At 35.6% G+C, this 15,727-nt stretch overlaps 1 long non-coding RNA gene across 1 annotated transcript in view; it reads left to right on the top strand.

Moving 5' to 3' along the window:
- The window catches only part of LOC145672771 (uncharacterized), a 105,128-nt gene extending 89,810 nt beyond the window's left edge, over window positions 1–15,318 (top strand). Inside the window, exon 3 of the long non-coding RNA XR_014128646.1 lies at window positions 13,961–15,318. This is a non-coding gene — a long non-coding RNA (uncharacterized LOC145672771). The remainder of the gene's footprint in view (window positions 1–13,960) is intronic.
- The last annotated feature ends 409 nt before the right edge of the window (window positions 15,319–15,727 follow it).

Below are 15,727 nucleotides of genomic sequence, written 5' to 3'. Positions count from 1 at the left end.
CGTTTTCACGACAATCAAGACATATTTTCAAGTAATCAAATATCTAGACTTATATACATAATTTAGAACAAATATATTAAAATTGTGTTTGGAGTATGCGATGTAGTATGTAGATTGAAAAATTTGTACCAAATTTTCACCGAAAACGGTGCTTTTCCACCTTTCCATCCACTATTTCAGTATTTCTTCTTCTACCAAAAATTCTAGCTCTACTTATGACACACTAGTTGTAAGCACCTGAAGTTGATGGGTCTTACTTTAGAACTTGGATAGAAAGAGTAAGCATCCGTCATTGACGGCATAATGAAGACCTGAATACATAGAGAATGAAGAATATTTCTACAACCATTCCATTACCCAGTCATTTATTCTTTTCTGTTACGCAAGCTAGCCAAAGCAAAACGTAATGCTGGTTGTGTATAGGCAAGGCGTTCTTAGAAAACAATCAAAGATGTGGATACATTTTCATCCGCTAGGAAATCTCCGCGAGTCCAAAATAAAAAAAATGAGCTCCGTAGATCTGGTACACATTTATGTACAAAATTTGGTGATTCTAGGTGACTCATTTCTTTGCAAAAAACTGAGGACAAATAGATAAACGCATTATTTTATTGTTATTAAAGATTGTAAGATTGTTAAGGTGGATCACCACAACCGGAAGTCAGTACATATTTTAGCTCGTTCCCTTATCTACTGTGCAATAAAACGTTACATATTATGAATATTGTACTATAAGATAGAGTAATATTTCAGCTACAGCACAAGACACTGATTCATTTGGTTGTATCTCCTGATACCGAAAAATGTAACAAATAAAAGAAAATATTTGATTCGTTTTACAAGGAACACACAAGATTCATTTTACAATGAGTACTTGCTGGTAGATCTTACTGGAAGTGCTCCGTTTTATGAAATATTTGTTTATATGTGTAAAGTATTTTAAAGTAACAATCTTATTACGAAATAGATATATTGTTTGATCGTTTTTCGTGTTATGTTTCATATTTTATTTAAATATTAATTTACATTTAAGGAAATAGATTTTGAGACGAAACTTGCGCACAACGCCATAATGCGTTGTTGCCAAATTTGCACGTTTACTGTAATAGTCGCAGTAAGAAAATTCCTGGCTTCTAGAGTTGCAGTTCGAGAAGAGGAGTTGCGGTGAAGGTCGAAAACTAATTCTCCAGTAAGTATCGAAGCAGAATTCCATGATTACTCCTTTTATTATCTGGCATCAGTTAACACTCGACAATATCTTGTAACGCTGCATTATTCAAACAGTTTTTAGCATAGCACCAAGAACACCTAGTGATCCACCTTAATAAAACATTTAATTACGAAATTGGAACAAAATCGTCTGATTCGATTTTGAGAAAGTTGTAATGTGTCATAAAGAAGTCTCATTCCCAAGAAGAAACTACTCCACGTCGAATTTTAATGAGATATGATTGTCATACTGAAGAGCAATTAATGGAATGTGTACTTACAAATTATAAACAAAATTGCCTTAGTCGATTTATATTTTATACAAAATTGTCAAAAGAATAACACTCCAACAGCATGACGTCGGTCACATTGTAGGGTTGTTAATTAAATATGAACAGAATCGCCTGAGTCATTTTTGAAAAAGTTACGAAGATCCTCACCCCCAAAATTAAACTGCCCAATGTGTCTTTTAAAAATAGAATTGATTTACACAATATTATACGGTACGGTTGTTAACAAAATATTGATTCTTGAAGTATAAACAAAATCGTTAGAGCCGTTTTTGAGAATGTCACATTATTTTGTATTCACCGCCCTGTAAGCAAATGAAAAAAATATAGTATTTGTTTGTTTGTTTGTTTGTTTTTTAAATAAGTTTAAAATTTGTTCTGAATATACTGAATGTCATGGCTTTATGCGTGTGTAGATGCATAGGGAAGAACGAATGAACAGCCTTTCCCACTGGACTAGTGGCTAGTCCGCGCGCCTTTACAGAGATTCCGGCACTCTCCTTAGGAGAGCTATGAACTCTGAACGCATTACAGTCAGGGTTGGAAGGCTAGGCTATACTTAGCTCTAGGATATACTTCCGAAGCCACTCCTCCTTCTAAGAAAATTAACACATTTTGTAATGTATAAGAAGGGAGAAACAGGGAGCCAAATATGCCGCCCCAGGCTCCAGCTTACTTACTCTAGACATTAGTCCGGGCTTGATTGCGGTCGTTCGGATTCCACCTTAAATAGTATGTCCATTTCTCATATAGCCTCACCGTTGAAAATAAACGCTAAACTTTAATACACAACAACGAAGGATAGGAAATACATCCAAAAATCACACTTTTAGCATGTAGGGGTCATGAAATGTACAAAGAAATTGAATATGAAGTTATATTTTTCTTTCTCTTTCACGGTCACTATATTTTCTTCTCTCCTATCTAGAAACTAACAAAAAAGTATTTGCATCTGGGACACCGTTGTATATCATTTCCAGAAACTAATAGAGGAATTGGTGAATGGTTTCGACTAGTAGCGCACTCAAAGGGGTTTCAGAGTTTCACCTCTCCCCTTTAAGCACTATGTAATGAAAAAAATAATCATTTAATATATTAAGGTATAGTACAATAAACTTACGCATGTTTTGAAAGGATAAAAGAATGAGCGCTCCCTTGATGATGAAATTCTGCGTACGCCACTAGTTTCGACAATACAATTAGGCTAATTACCCCTCTCAATACTTAACATGTTTTCCATTATTGGCTTCATTAGCCACTTTGAGTAACTCGTTAACTGTGGCTTGTGGACGTCTCGTACATGATTCGTTTCAGTGATGACCAGTCATTCTTTCAGAAAAAGAATGTTCCGGGGGCACTGCTGGTACTATTCTATTAATTATTATATTATACACGTATTATTTTGGTCTCCTCCGGGGCGGCACTTTCAGAGCTGTGAGGGTCAGTGTCCCCCAAAATCATATATGGAAGAAACACTGGTGATGACACTAAATGGAAATAAGGGTGTTAACACTAAATGGATGTCACTAGTGGAAATTTATATTTATAAATATGAGTATATATCCAACAATGCGGTTTTTCATAGCGCGGACATTCCTTAAAAACCATTAATCGTCCTCTACAAAATATTGCTGTAGAGTTCAGTCACATTTTTCTGGACAAAACAATAATTAAAGTATCCTGAACATAATAGAGATTTATATATGCAGCAAGTTTAATCTTGTATGCTCCGTGAAAAGCACGAGCAAAAAACTCTCAGCACAGAGAAACTGTATGTAGCTTTTTTCTTTCTTTCTTTTATTACGGCCTCCATGCAGCCTGAAAGTAATTAGATTTTCTAGTTAAATATTCAACTTTTATTTATTTTTTTTTCCTTTTCGCCTGTCCAGAGTTGCAGGATTCACTTTATAGTCTTTCACGCTTTACCCCCTTTGCACATCAAGCAGACACAAAATGTTTCCAAGAAGATGAGTCCCCAAGCACTTAAAACTTGTTCCAAATCACTTTCTACGCACTTATTCAAAAGCCGCTTGGCTTTCACCGCATTTTCACCACGTAGGGAGGAGTGGCAATTATTATTTGTAGCTTCCACTCTTCGTGTGTAGTATCTCTCTCTAAAAGCACCGATTCAAGTATAACCAAAGGATTTTAGGCTTTACTCTGCGAAGTCCTTATCTTTTTCAGTCACTGCCTTCAGAGCCATGTAATGCTGACGTTGTTAAAATGTCTTCCATGAAACGCATTGTATTTAGTGACATTACTTAAAAAAAAAAAAAAAAATCGGCTAGTTGTTGCGCTCAAGTCCCGTCATCCCACTGTACTTTATAGGTTAAAATCGTGCCCAATTAAAAGCTCCAATTGTTGATGTTTAACAAAGTTATTTATTTATTTGAGTTTGACCACCAAACACAACAAATTCCGTACCATATTTTTATTCAATTATTATAGGTCTTATACACAATTAAACTGCATGTAGCAACGTCTATTACCATCAGGCAGGCAAATGATAGCGCACGAAGCAACGTCTATTAGCGTCAAACAGGCAAGTGATAGCACACGAAGCAATGTCTATTTGCGCCAGACAGGCAACTGATAGCGCACGAAGCAACGTCTATCATCGTCAGTAAGACAAGTGATTGCCCACGTAGCAAGGCAGGCAAATGAAAGCGCACATAGCAACGTCTATTAGCGTCAGGCAGGCAAATAATAGTGTACAAAGCAATGTCTATTAGAGTCAGGCAGGCAAGTGATAGCGCATGTAACAACGTCTATTAACGTCAGGCAGGCAACTTATAGAGCACATAGCAACATCAATTAGCATCAGGCAGGCAAAAAACAGCGCACATAACAACATCTATTAGCATCAGGTAGACAAGTAATAGTCCATATAGCAACTTCTATTAGCGTGACTGTTTACTATTAGGAATTAAAGTGAAATAGCGTTTTTTCTATATTAAAAGGAATTCTCATTGTTTCCTTATTCTTTTATACAGCCAACATTACACATATCTTAAACGGGTTAGTATAACATTTGAGGATATTAGTGTTACTAACAGGCTGATATGTTTTTGTAGTATTAATAGGATTGAGTTTATAAACTAATATTATCTATATAGAGTGAATTAGAAGGCCTGTTCCTGTTAGATGGCCATGAGAAAATAATATGTTAATTCAATTGTTATATTTAGTTTAGTTTCTTTATCAAATATAACTAAAATTAAATCTTTAGTTTAGCGTACATTCTTTATGCATTAGTGGCTCTTGAGAGATGTCATATCAGGAAAAATTATCACAACAAACTGAGTGAACTCCCGTTTTTTCCCACATTCTCATTCCGCCGGTTCTTTATATAACAATTCACTTCCACTAATCAACTTTCCTCGTTTAGTTTGCATTACTAGAATTGCGCACGAGACGAGACGAGACGGAACTTTCGTGACGAGATTCAACACGAGAGACAGGGGTCTTCTAATAGAAACATACGTTTTACGAGACGAGACATCATTTTTTACAACACAATTTTTAACACGAGTTAGACTTAAGTGTTGTCTCATTAGCATCCTTATACAAAACATATACGAAGAACATAAGACTGAAAAAATACCTTTCCTTTTGCTTTTTGCTTTTCCTCCACTTCATACTTCAATGTTTGACATAGTTTCACTCACTGAACACTCATATAGCCTTGCTACTGAAAGGGACGTTAAACTCAAAAACTCAAACTCAAACTCATTCACTGAGCTATTGTTAGTTTTCCTTTAATACGAGTTGTAATGTTTGAAATGCAAGTAATGCTCTCACATCATGCACAAGAAAAGGCAGACACGGGACTTTTATTCTGTATTAACGCCATTTCAAAAACAAAACTAAACAAAATACATTTCTCATACTCTTAGTAAAAAATAACACTCCGCCACACTAAATTTTCCCCTTTCCAATTTCTTAAACTAGACCATGATATATTGCAGTTATTACTGAAATGTTTATTTGTGTAATACGAACACAGTTATAAAGTGTTTTAGAAAAACTTCGTCCGAAGACTCGGAGAAATAAAGTAAGCCTTGTGAATTTTTCCAACAAAAATTATTTATCCAATATACCAGAAGTATTTGAAGAAATTGACACAAAAAGAACTTCAACAGTAAACTTCCGTTTGTGGATGTTTTCACATAGAATTGTACAGTTATTACTGAAATATTTATTTATGAAATATGAACACAATCGTCTAAATAGTTTTTGAGAAAATAATGCAAAAAAGAAAAACACCTACGACAATAAACTAATCCTTGTGAAAATGTTTTAGTAAGAAATTATTTCCTCCGAGCTGTAGGGTTATTAATGGAACATGGGTGACTAATATAGATGAAATCTGAGAAAAATCTGAGAAAATCATTCGAAAAGAAGACATACTGACTAACTAACTCTATGGCCTATGGAATCCGGAGGTTCAATGTCGCATTCATAAATTCTCTCCATTCACTTCTATCCTTAGACAACTGGATCCAGTTTCTCTTCTGGATTCCTATTTCTGCTAGATCCATCTTAATATTGCCCTCCCATCTGCGCCTAGGTTTTCCTAATGGTCGTTTTCCTATTGGACTTCCAGTTAAAACTTTGCAAGCGTTTCTACTTTCTTACATTCTAGACTTAATGACTCTAACAATGTTTGGTAAACAGTATAAATTATGTAGTTCCTCGTTATGAAATTTCCGCCACTCCCTATTCCCGTTCTCTTGGGTCCTAATATTTGTCTCAGGATCTTATATTCTCAAATACTTGCAGTCTTCGTTCCTCCCGCAGAGTAAGCGACTGTTCTTCTCAACCGTACAAAACAACAGGCCGAAACTCACACCCAAAGTGTAACTGAATTTTTGTCAGAAAAAGATGAATTATATTACAGTATAGGGTTCTTAATGAAGTATTGATGTGTGAAGTGAAAACAAAATCGCAAGTATCGCTATTGAAATAATTTCCATTGTTTTTTTTTTTATTTTCACCCTCTAGCAAACTATCCTTATTATTGCAGATAGGAAGAAAATTTGCCCCTTCCCTCGGTAATCTTATAGAAACCTTTAGTTTAAAATTTGGTCTCGATACTTTAATCCTTATGACCTCTAGCTCAGCGTTTTCCAACCTCTGTGTCGCGAATACATGTCAAGTATGTCGCGAGATTTTTAAATTAAAAATTTTAATGTCTTCTAAGATCTTCCGCAAAAAAAAAAAAAAAAAAACTCTTCAGAAGAAAATAAAAAATATCGCCAATCGACTTGATTTCATACTTGTCTTCCAAGTTTACAGCTGAAAAGTTTGCTTTTAATGTTGTTCATTTTACTTTGGAAACAAACACTGGACATGAGAATATGTCTGTCAAGAGTTCGTCCATGCATAGATATGTTTTGCAAAAATCCCCAGGGACAAATATCTCATAAGTTCTAAGTTTGATGTCATGTCTTCTTATATTTCTGATGGCAATATTTCTTTCTCATATTCCTGCTTAAGAGTTATGAGTTTCTTTTATGTTAATATGTTTCTATTCAAGAGTCTTACGTAATTTGCTGGTGAGATTTGTATCTCATAGTCGTTCCATATTTTTTTTAAAAAAATATGTATTTTTTATGTTTTTGATTTTTTGAATCTAGGAAAAAATCACATGCAGGGGTGTCACAAAGTTTGAAACTTACTTTGGGTGCCCCAAAGGAAAAAAGGTTGAGAAACGCTACTCTAAGTGAGTATAAAAACATTGGAACTATTGAACGAACGGATAAATATATTCATTTTTTTTGGTTTAAATCCGTCTCAAATCTTGAATTCGATTTATTTCACGATGACCATACTTTCGTCTCTCTTATCGTTGCTCGAAAGTAAAAGTAGATATAGTCTGTATCAACTTTCAAATATTTACTATTTTACATTGAAACTGTGTTAAGTGATTAACAAGAGGATATGAAAACAAAAAAGCACATTATTTCAATCTTCTTTACCTAAAGTTCCTTCCCAAGTAATTAACATCCATCAACGTCATAATTCAGTAGAGAGAGAGTGGATCTCTAGCCCCACAGAAGGAGCTGGAAGTGACACTAATTGGAGCCAGTAACAGAAAGATACAATGCTTCTTTCACCATATACGGGCACCCGTATCGTCTAAGAACGTGTATATATATATATATATATATATATATATATATATATATATATATATATATATATATATATATATATATATACAGACAATGTTCAAGGACTTACTGTACCAACAATTACTAACAAAACAAAGTCCGTGCCAATGAAACTGCTCTTCTACGTAGAAAAAATTGATTAATCCTACCAAGTAATCAATGCAAGAAATGTGCAAGCAAGTTTTTGCTAATGGAATGATTGATAACTTTATTTCGATATTCATATAAATCCCCACAAACTCTATATTATTACATTTTTTTAGTAGATCACTTTGATTTGATACCAATACAAAATGTGTTAACGACATTTGAATTTGGCCTTTGACAATAAGCACACTGGACTAAACATAACCATCCTTTTTTAGAATGTACATTTGTCCGTCTAGTGGCCGAACATTGCAAATACAAGTGTATTTCGGTTAACTAGAATGAGTACCAATCAGGGACGAAGCAAAGATGAGAAAGGATGGTAAAAAGAGATTATTATGTTTCAACGTACCATGGTAACAAAATTTGTCAAATTTGTTGATGTATCAAAATGGACTGCTCAACGTGTAGGTTACAAGGAATGGTCTAACATCCATGTGAACAAAAGCTGGCGTCAAAATTGTCGTAAAATAATCTTAATTCAGAATAATCAACGACAAAAAGAACTCTTCTCGTTTCGGCCCGTTAACCTTGATCGTCTTCAATAGGTTAAAGAATAAACACTGGACTGTAACGAAATGGAAGCGTATATTGTAAAAAAAACAACGAGTTGCGGTTTTTCCGTCCAGTGTTCCAAAAGTCCAGTGAGGATTTATATCCGTAGTCTGTAGAGAGTGTGGTTCAAGCTGGAAGAGATTCTGAGACGATGTGGGGGTGTTTTACGTACTGTGGCGGTATACATGTATTGCAGCTGTTCTTTCTTATGCTGAGAATTTCGAATCAATCAAAAGAATCATTGAAACTTTTGATGGGAATGATGCGTCTTCAATTAAAATTGCTTAAAGTTTGCTTAAGAAGAATTCCTTGAAGAAAGAATCTAGCAATTTGTTCCAGCAGAATTAAAGGAAGTTTCAATTACTATTTGCAATGAGCTACATACTTTTAGCCTTATAAAAAATCTGGTTTCTTCCCGATTTTCTCGAAAACACGTGAAAATTTAGACTCAAGCATATCACTTTGCTCTGCTTGAACTCATTTATTGACTGACATATGTACCTCATTTTGCATAATATTATAGATAAACATAAAGTTTAACAGTTATCATAATTTTGGACTATATGTCAGTAGCAATGCTGTGTACTATCATCTTCTTTGTGTCATAATTAAAAACAGTGAAGGAATACTTCGGTATCACTTTTACCTTAATAGGTGACATGGTTATTGAACAGCATATATTTTTAGATTTACAAAAATATTATTTCTAAATTATCCCGAAAATTACACATGAGGATTTACAATCATTCATATCATGTTCTTCAGCTAGGTGAGCCTTATCAATTGATATATGTCTTATACTTTGGATACTTTTTTCCATTACATGTTCATGAAAGAATTCCATGTTCTGTTTGAATTGTTTCACATAAAATGTACTGATACGAAATTTGGGGACTTCTCTAGGAACACAATGTAAATATCTTGTTTATTTCTTGTAAATTTGGGAAGTTCACTATATAAAGATGGGAAAAAAAGCGTGAATTTAGTGTGAAAAACACATAAGAAGGAGGAGACGTGTTTAAACTTTGGATTGGAGAGAGAATTCTGGTGCTCTGGAGAGTTCAAACTTGCGTTAATAAATTTATCACGCGGTAATCCAGAATTTCGTGCTTCTCAAATGCTTTCAATGAATTTTATGGGGTTAATAACAAGCACATTAGTTAATAAGCCAATATAACAGCACTGGATCATGTTGGATTCATATTCAAATAAGTTTTGTATATTATATGTTAAACTTTAATTAAATTTTAATGCGTGAAGAATTCATTATCATAAATCAAAAACTAAATAAAATATAAATCCATTTCATCATATTGCAATATACATAATAGAACATCGGATATATATTCATCTCTTGAGTGGCGACAAATAAAAGGCTAACCGCTCGTTTCCCTGTTCGATGTAGAAATATTTTTGTGCCTGACCTCTATGTACCTGGTTTCATGATGATGAAAGAAATAATTGTGTTATACCATTGGTATATCAATTGATATGTGCAGATGTGTGCGTATACATAATGAAAGCATGATTAGTCAATCTTAGATGCAAAATTGTAATATATGATCTACCTTTTCACTTCAGCTACCGGTAACCATTTCGGGTTTTACACAGGGGTGGACTGGCTATGTAAAAAGGGCGCGGTCACATACACTGGGAGGGCGCCATCCATCTGAGGCTTTGGCTTGTATGGAATACCCCCACCTAATAAAAGAAAGTGCCGGGGGACTTTCCCCGGAAAATTAGTACACAAAAAAACAACAAAAGATTAAGTAGCTATTGCAGTTAATTACGATAGAATTATACAAATTCAATATTTTCATAAACAAAAAAAAAAAGAGACTTTGAGTACTAAATACGAGGCGTGTTTTTTAAGTAAGGTCCGTTTGTTGTAGACACTAGTAGTTCGCGCGCATACCGCAACTAGCGTGTGCGTCATGTAACGGCATGCCTCGGGAACAACTGTGCTCAGTTTCAACTCTGTAGCTGAACTGTACGGTTGTGTTCTGTGCTTTCACAATGTTTAAGACTATCAAGTCGCCCACGGCGTGTGAGATTCGCTCAGTGATACGGTTTTTGTCAGCAAGTAACCTGTCTGCTGCAGAAATTCATCGACAGATTTGCGAAGTGTACGGTGATACTGTTATAAGTGCGTGCAAGCAAAGTGCTTAAGTGGGTACGAGAATTCAAAAATGGCCGTGATAACGTCCATGATGAGGACCGCTCCGGTCGCCCTTCTTTGATTACGGACGATTTGGTGGCTTCAGTTGAAGCGAGAGTTCGTGAGAACAGGCGCTTCACAATAACAGGTCTCTGAAACGAATTTCCTGACGTGTCGAGATCAGTGCTTTACAAAATTGTTTCTGAACACCTACAGTTTAAGAAACTGTGCTCCCGTTGGGTCCCGAAACTCCTAAAGAGGACCACAAAAACTAAGATTTGAGTGTGCCATGAAGTTCTTGACTCGTTATCACGAAGAAGGTGACGGCTTCTTTAGTCAGATCGTAACTGGAGACGAAACATGGGTTTCGCATATCACGCCCGAATCGAAGCAACAGAGCATGGAATGGAGACACACACACTCGCCTGTAAAGGTGAAGGCTAAACAGACTCTGTCCCAGCGCAAAATCATGGCGTCGGTGTTTTAGGATAGACATGGTGTTTTGTTGGTCGACTTCATGCAACGAGGAACCACTATCAATGCAGAAGCATACTGCCAAACCCTGTGAAAGCTACGCAGAGCGATTAAAAAAAAACAAACGACGCTGCATGCTGACAAAGGGCATTGTTCTTCTCCATGACAATGCAAGACCTCACAGTGCAGATCAGACTCGCGATTTGTTGGACAGTTTTGGCTGGGAAGTTTTAGACTACCCACCCTACAGTCCTGATCTTGCACCGAGCGATTACCATCTGTTCCTCCACCTCAAACAACACCTCAGTGGCAACCGTTACAATGATGACGACGATGTGAAAACGGCAGCGAACTCTTATTTATCGGAGCAGGCGGCAAGTTTTTATGAAGAGAGTATTTTGAAATTGGTTAAGAGATATGATGGGTGTTTGAACAAACTTGGCAACTATGTCGAAAAATAGAGTAAAGTATGTACTTTCTGAAAATACATTTACTTTTTTGAAATAACCTTTCGTTGTGTACTTATGTTCAAACGGCCTTACTTAAAAAACACGCCTCGTATATTAGGCCTATATAAATCTGCACACTTTAATTGAGACTACAAAAATCACACCAGTTGTTTAAATTCTTCGGCTACATTTGTTAACAGCCTAATTATAACTGAAGATTTGAGTTAAGTTTGGGGCTTATGCTATTTTTCATACTTCTGTCCTTTTAAAGCTATGTTCATCATAACATTAACTTATTTTTCATCTATTTTTAAAACCGTTAATAAAAAGTATACATGAAACATTTACTACAAATTAACAAAAGTAAATTTAGAATTATATACTTACCTAGCGAAAAAAGAAATTCAAAAACAAAACTGGAAAATGAAAGTAAAGTCACTGCTTTATGCTTGAAGGAGCCTTCGCATCTCCTCGCTTTTTTTCACACATTTTGTCAATAATAAGATTGTTGTCTATTTTGGTCAGAATGTCTCTTTCTGAGTTCATCAAGAACAATGATTCCAGATGTTCATCTGTAAGTCTTCAACGGAGTCTTGTTTTTATGTAACGCCACTAGCGTCTCTAACGGCGGGAGTGGGAGGGAAAGACATGTAAAAATAATCCAAAATGACCGAGGTTAGAGTAAAATCAATATATTTCGAAGTCGCTGAGATCATTAATGGTACCACCAAATCCTAAAACAGAAAGGGCAAGGCCGTAGTCCGAGTAAAGACGGGATCTGGGGGCGGAGGCGTGGGGGTGGGAGGGTTGATATATAAAAAGCATCCAATATGACCGATATTAGAATCAAATCTATAAATTTCAGAGTCCCTAAGATCATTATAATGACATTCCCAAAGCCAAAAACAGAAAGAGCGAGGCCGAAGGCCGAGCAAATACTGGGATTTGGGGCGGGGCGTGGGGTTGGTAAGGGTGATATGTAAAAATCGTCCAAAATGACCGATATTAGAGTCAAATCTATATATTTAGGGGTAAATCTAATATCATTAATAGCATTCCTACGCCGAAAACAAAAAGAGCGAGGCCACAGGCCGAGCGAATACCAGGGTCTGGGGTGGGGCTCTAGCTGGCCAATGGCTAGCGAACTTATAAAATAATTATGTAACTTTTTAAAAAAAAAAAATGTGTTCAGAGAGGAAACTGTGCGCCTTCCCGAGGCTAAGACGGGTCTTAGCCCCTCCCAAGGAGGGCGCAAAGGCACTGATGTGAGGAGGGCGCAGCGGCCATCGGGCCGGTACTTGATTATGGCCAGTCCACCCCTGGTTTTACATGTACTTCTTTTTAATCATGCAAAAAAAAAACTTACCACCTATTGATATTTTACTGGTTTAATATATTTCCTTTAACGCTTCAGGGAAATTGACTGCCTTTGAACAGAAAACCGTACAAGAGAAAACTTATTCATTTTCTCTAACTCACAATGACCTCATTTATTGAACCCAATAAGAGTTTCACTCGTTCTGTTCTTGAGCGTACTAGAATCATTGGAACTCGCACATAGAACTGGCCTATCGGTTTGCCTAGTTATGTCCTTTTTAAATAACCAAATAAACGCTGTAAATAGTACTTGTGCATGCATAGATGGAGATACTGTGTAAGTTGACTCAAACATTGGCTTGTTGTATGAGAATATTAATTGCAATTGAAGAACGGAGCCATGGTGGCACAATGCGTGTGCTAGTAGTCGAGTGATCGCAGGCGTTCGGTTTCAGATAATGAGAGTCAGTTCATCAGAAGTTTGATATTCTCTGAGGAGCAGAAGCATTTCTAACTGTCCTTGAGTGTTTCTGTGTTCGTGTCTCTGTCGAGTCTCGTAGTCATTAGTCATGAAGTGTGAAAAAGTGACACTCGAATAAGAAAAGAGGTCTGAAAATAGGATGCAGCGTTAACCTTTGGTGCTAATGAGTTTGTGGTGGACAACACCGCATTCATGAGTTTCCTAGGAGTTCTTCCGTTTCCTTTCATTTTCACATTCCATCAATCCCTTTCATAATCATTCACTTTCACTAATAATGAGTCTCATTTAGCTTCAAGGACATAATCGTGAGACGTAAAACTTATGAAGATTTCATATTTGATTTATAATTGAAGAAATACAATACTTGTTTCCTTGTTCAACTTTTTATGTTTGAATGATTTTCAGTATTATTTAATTTATAATTTTGTTTTCATTTGTAAACTTGTTTATTTTCTGAATTGTTTGACAAACAAATTCAATTTAAACCTATTGTAAGTAGACATCGAACAAAGCGGTTTAGCATAGCGTGAAACCAAATTAACAACGTGATGCAAGATACTAATACAAAGGGTGTTTAATAAGTTTTCCACAAATGGATATAATATTTTCATTAGTTGCAAAATAAAAATGAAATTTTAGGTGAACATACTTTGATCCTTAAACTTCAAAATGGTAATAATATTGTTGTTTCCTATTGTTCACAGGTAAACCACAATAGACACTGAAGTATACATCAAAACCTAACAACAATCGCTAATGGAACTCTGTTTAAACACCAGTGATGAATCAGCCATATCAATTCATAGGAATTTGCTTCAGATTTATGGGGATCACACATTGGACCGTGCCAGTAACTAACGTTGGTTGCAGCAGTTTAAAAAGCCTAGACTTTCCAGATCAGGGCATAAAATTATGGCCTCTCTCTATTGGGAGTAGTGCTATGTCATTTTCATAGACTTCTCGGAGCATGGTCCACAATTACGAAGGAGCGTTATTCTTTGTAACTGGATAAGGTACGACGTGCTCTCTAGACAGGAGCTGCAACATAAGGTCATATAATTTCACCATGACAATTCCAAGCCTCACACAGCCATGATAACACAGCAGAAAATCATGAAAAGGAGATGGGAACTCGGCTCTCAGCTTCCCTATAGTCTGGATTTCGGTCCTTCGTATTTCTTCTTGTTTGGTCATCTGAAGATCTATCTGCGAAGAAAATCATTCAACAGTGACAAGAACCTCATCTCTCGTATGAAACAATGATATAAAAGTCAAACACTTGAATTTTACCGAAGTGCATTCAAGACATGGAAAGAACGTTGGACGACACGCATAACAGCAAACAGAGGTTACATTGAGCTATATGGTCATGTAGATAAAGGGAAAAAGTACGTTCTTATGAAATTTCATCATCATATGGCAACTAATAACAATATTATAACCATCTGTGCAAAACTTATTGAACCCCTTTGTATATATTAATTTTTATATCTATCAGATGGTAAATTATTTGGAATACACTGATAGACATACAATCTTTCCAGGTTCACAGTACTGAACCATCAATTATATTCTAATAATCCTGGCTCAATTAATCGATATATCTGTAATGTCCCTATTCACGTATTTTATTCTTCTACCAGAATTTACGTAGTATTTTGCTATCCTTCTTTAGTCTAAAGAGGGTAAATGTATAACATACGTTTTTTTGTAAATTTAAATAAAAATTCATTATTGATAATAGTAAACTGTAAAAATCGTTCTTTAAAAAATGTTTAAAAAAATCAATCTACCCTTGAAACCATGTTTATGTGCTGTTCGTTCTTGGTCAGTGTAGGAAAAAAATGTTTAAAGAAATTCATTTTCAATAGCTTACACAGAAGACAGAAATTCAATAGTACTACATGCCACGTACTGTGTATGCGTTTACGTACAAAATCATATATGTGTTGTTAGGTTTATTGACCATTCATAGCCTGCAGGCGAGAACAATATTGGTTTGGTTTTCGTGCGACGTGTATTACAAAATTTCTTTTCGTTTTTGTATTTTTGTATTTGTACTAGAGGCTTCTCATATTTAATACATGTTTCGGTATGAGAAATTTCATTCTCTCTTTTTTCTTTCCTTCTTTCTTTCTTTTCTTTTTTTTTAATACCTAATTCATGCCGATTTGAACCGACAATATGGCTATGGAACAAGGTTGCAATATCAATCAATATCGTTGCAAAACCAGTGAGCGCGGATGCATAACCACTCTTGATACATCAACTGTAAATTAATCGGTAATGTATTGTGTTGTATTGTAGATGTATTAGCATCTCTCTCACCCCATATGTTATCATTGTTACTCTCCCTCACACGCACATATAGTGCGTGTATGTATGAGAATGAAGCTAGAGCAAACGTATGTGACCCGAAATACTTAAAAAACCACCCAAAAAATACGTAATCATATTGTTAGTTTACTGCA

This window comes from Thermobia domestica, chromosome 16 (genome assembly GCF_964235325.1).
Source record: "Thermobia domestica chromosome 16, izTheDome1.hap1.1, whole genome shotgun sequence".
Classification (NCBI taxonomy): Eukaryota; Metazoa; Arthropoda; class Insecta; order Zygentoma; family Lepismatidae; genus Thermobia; species Thermobia domestica.
Note: the sequence above shows the minus strand (reverse complement) of the source record. Positions and strands in the feature narration are given on the sequence as shown.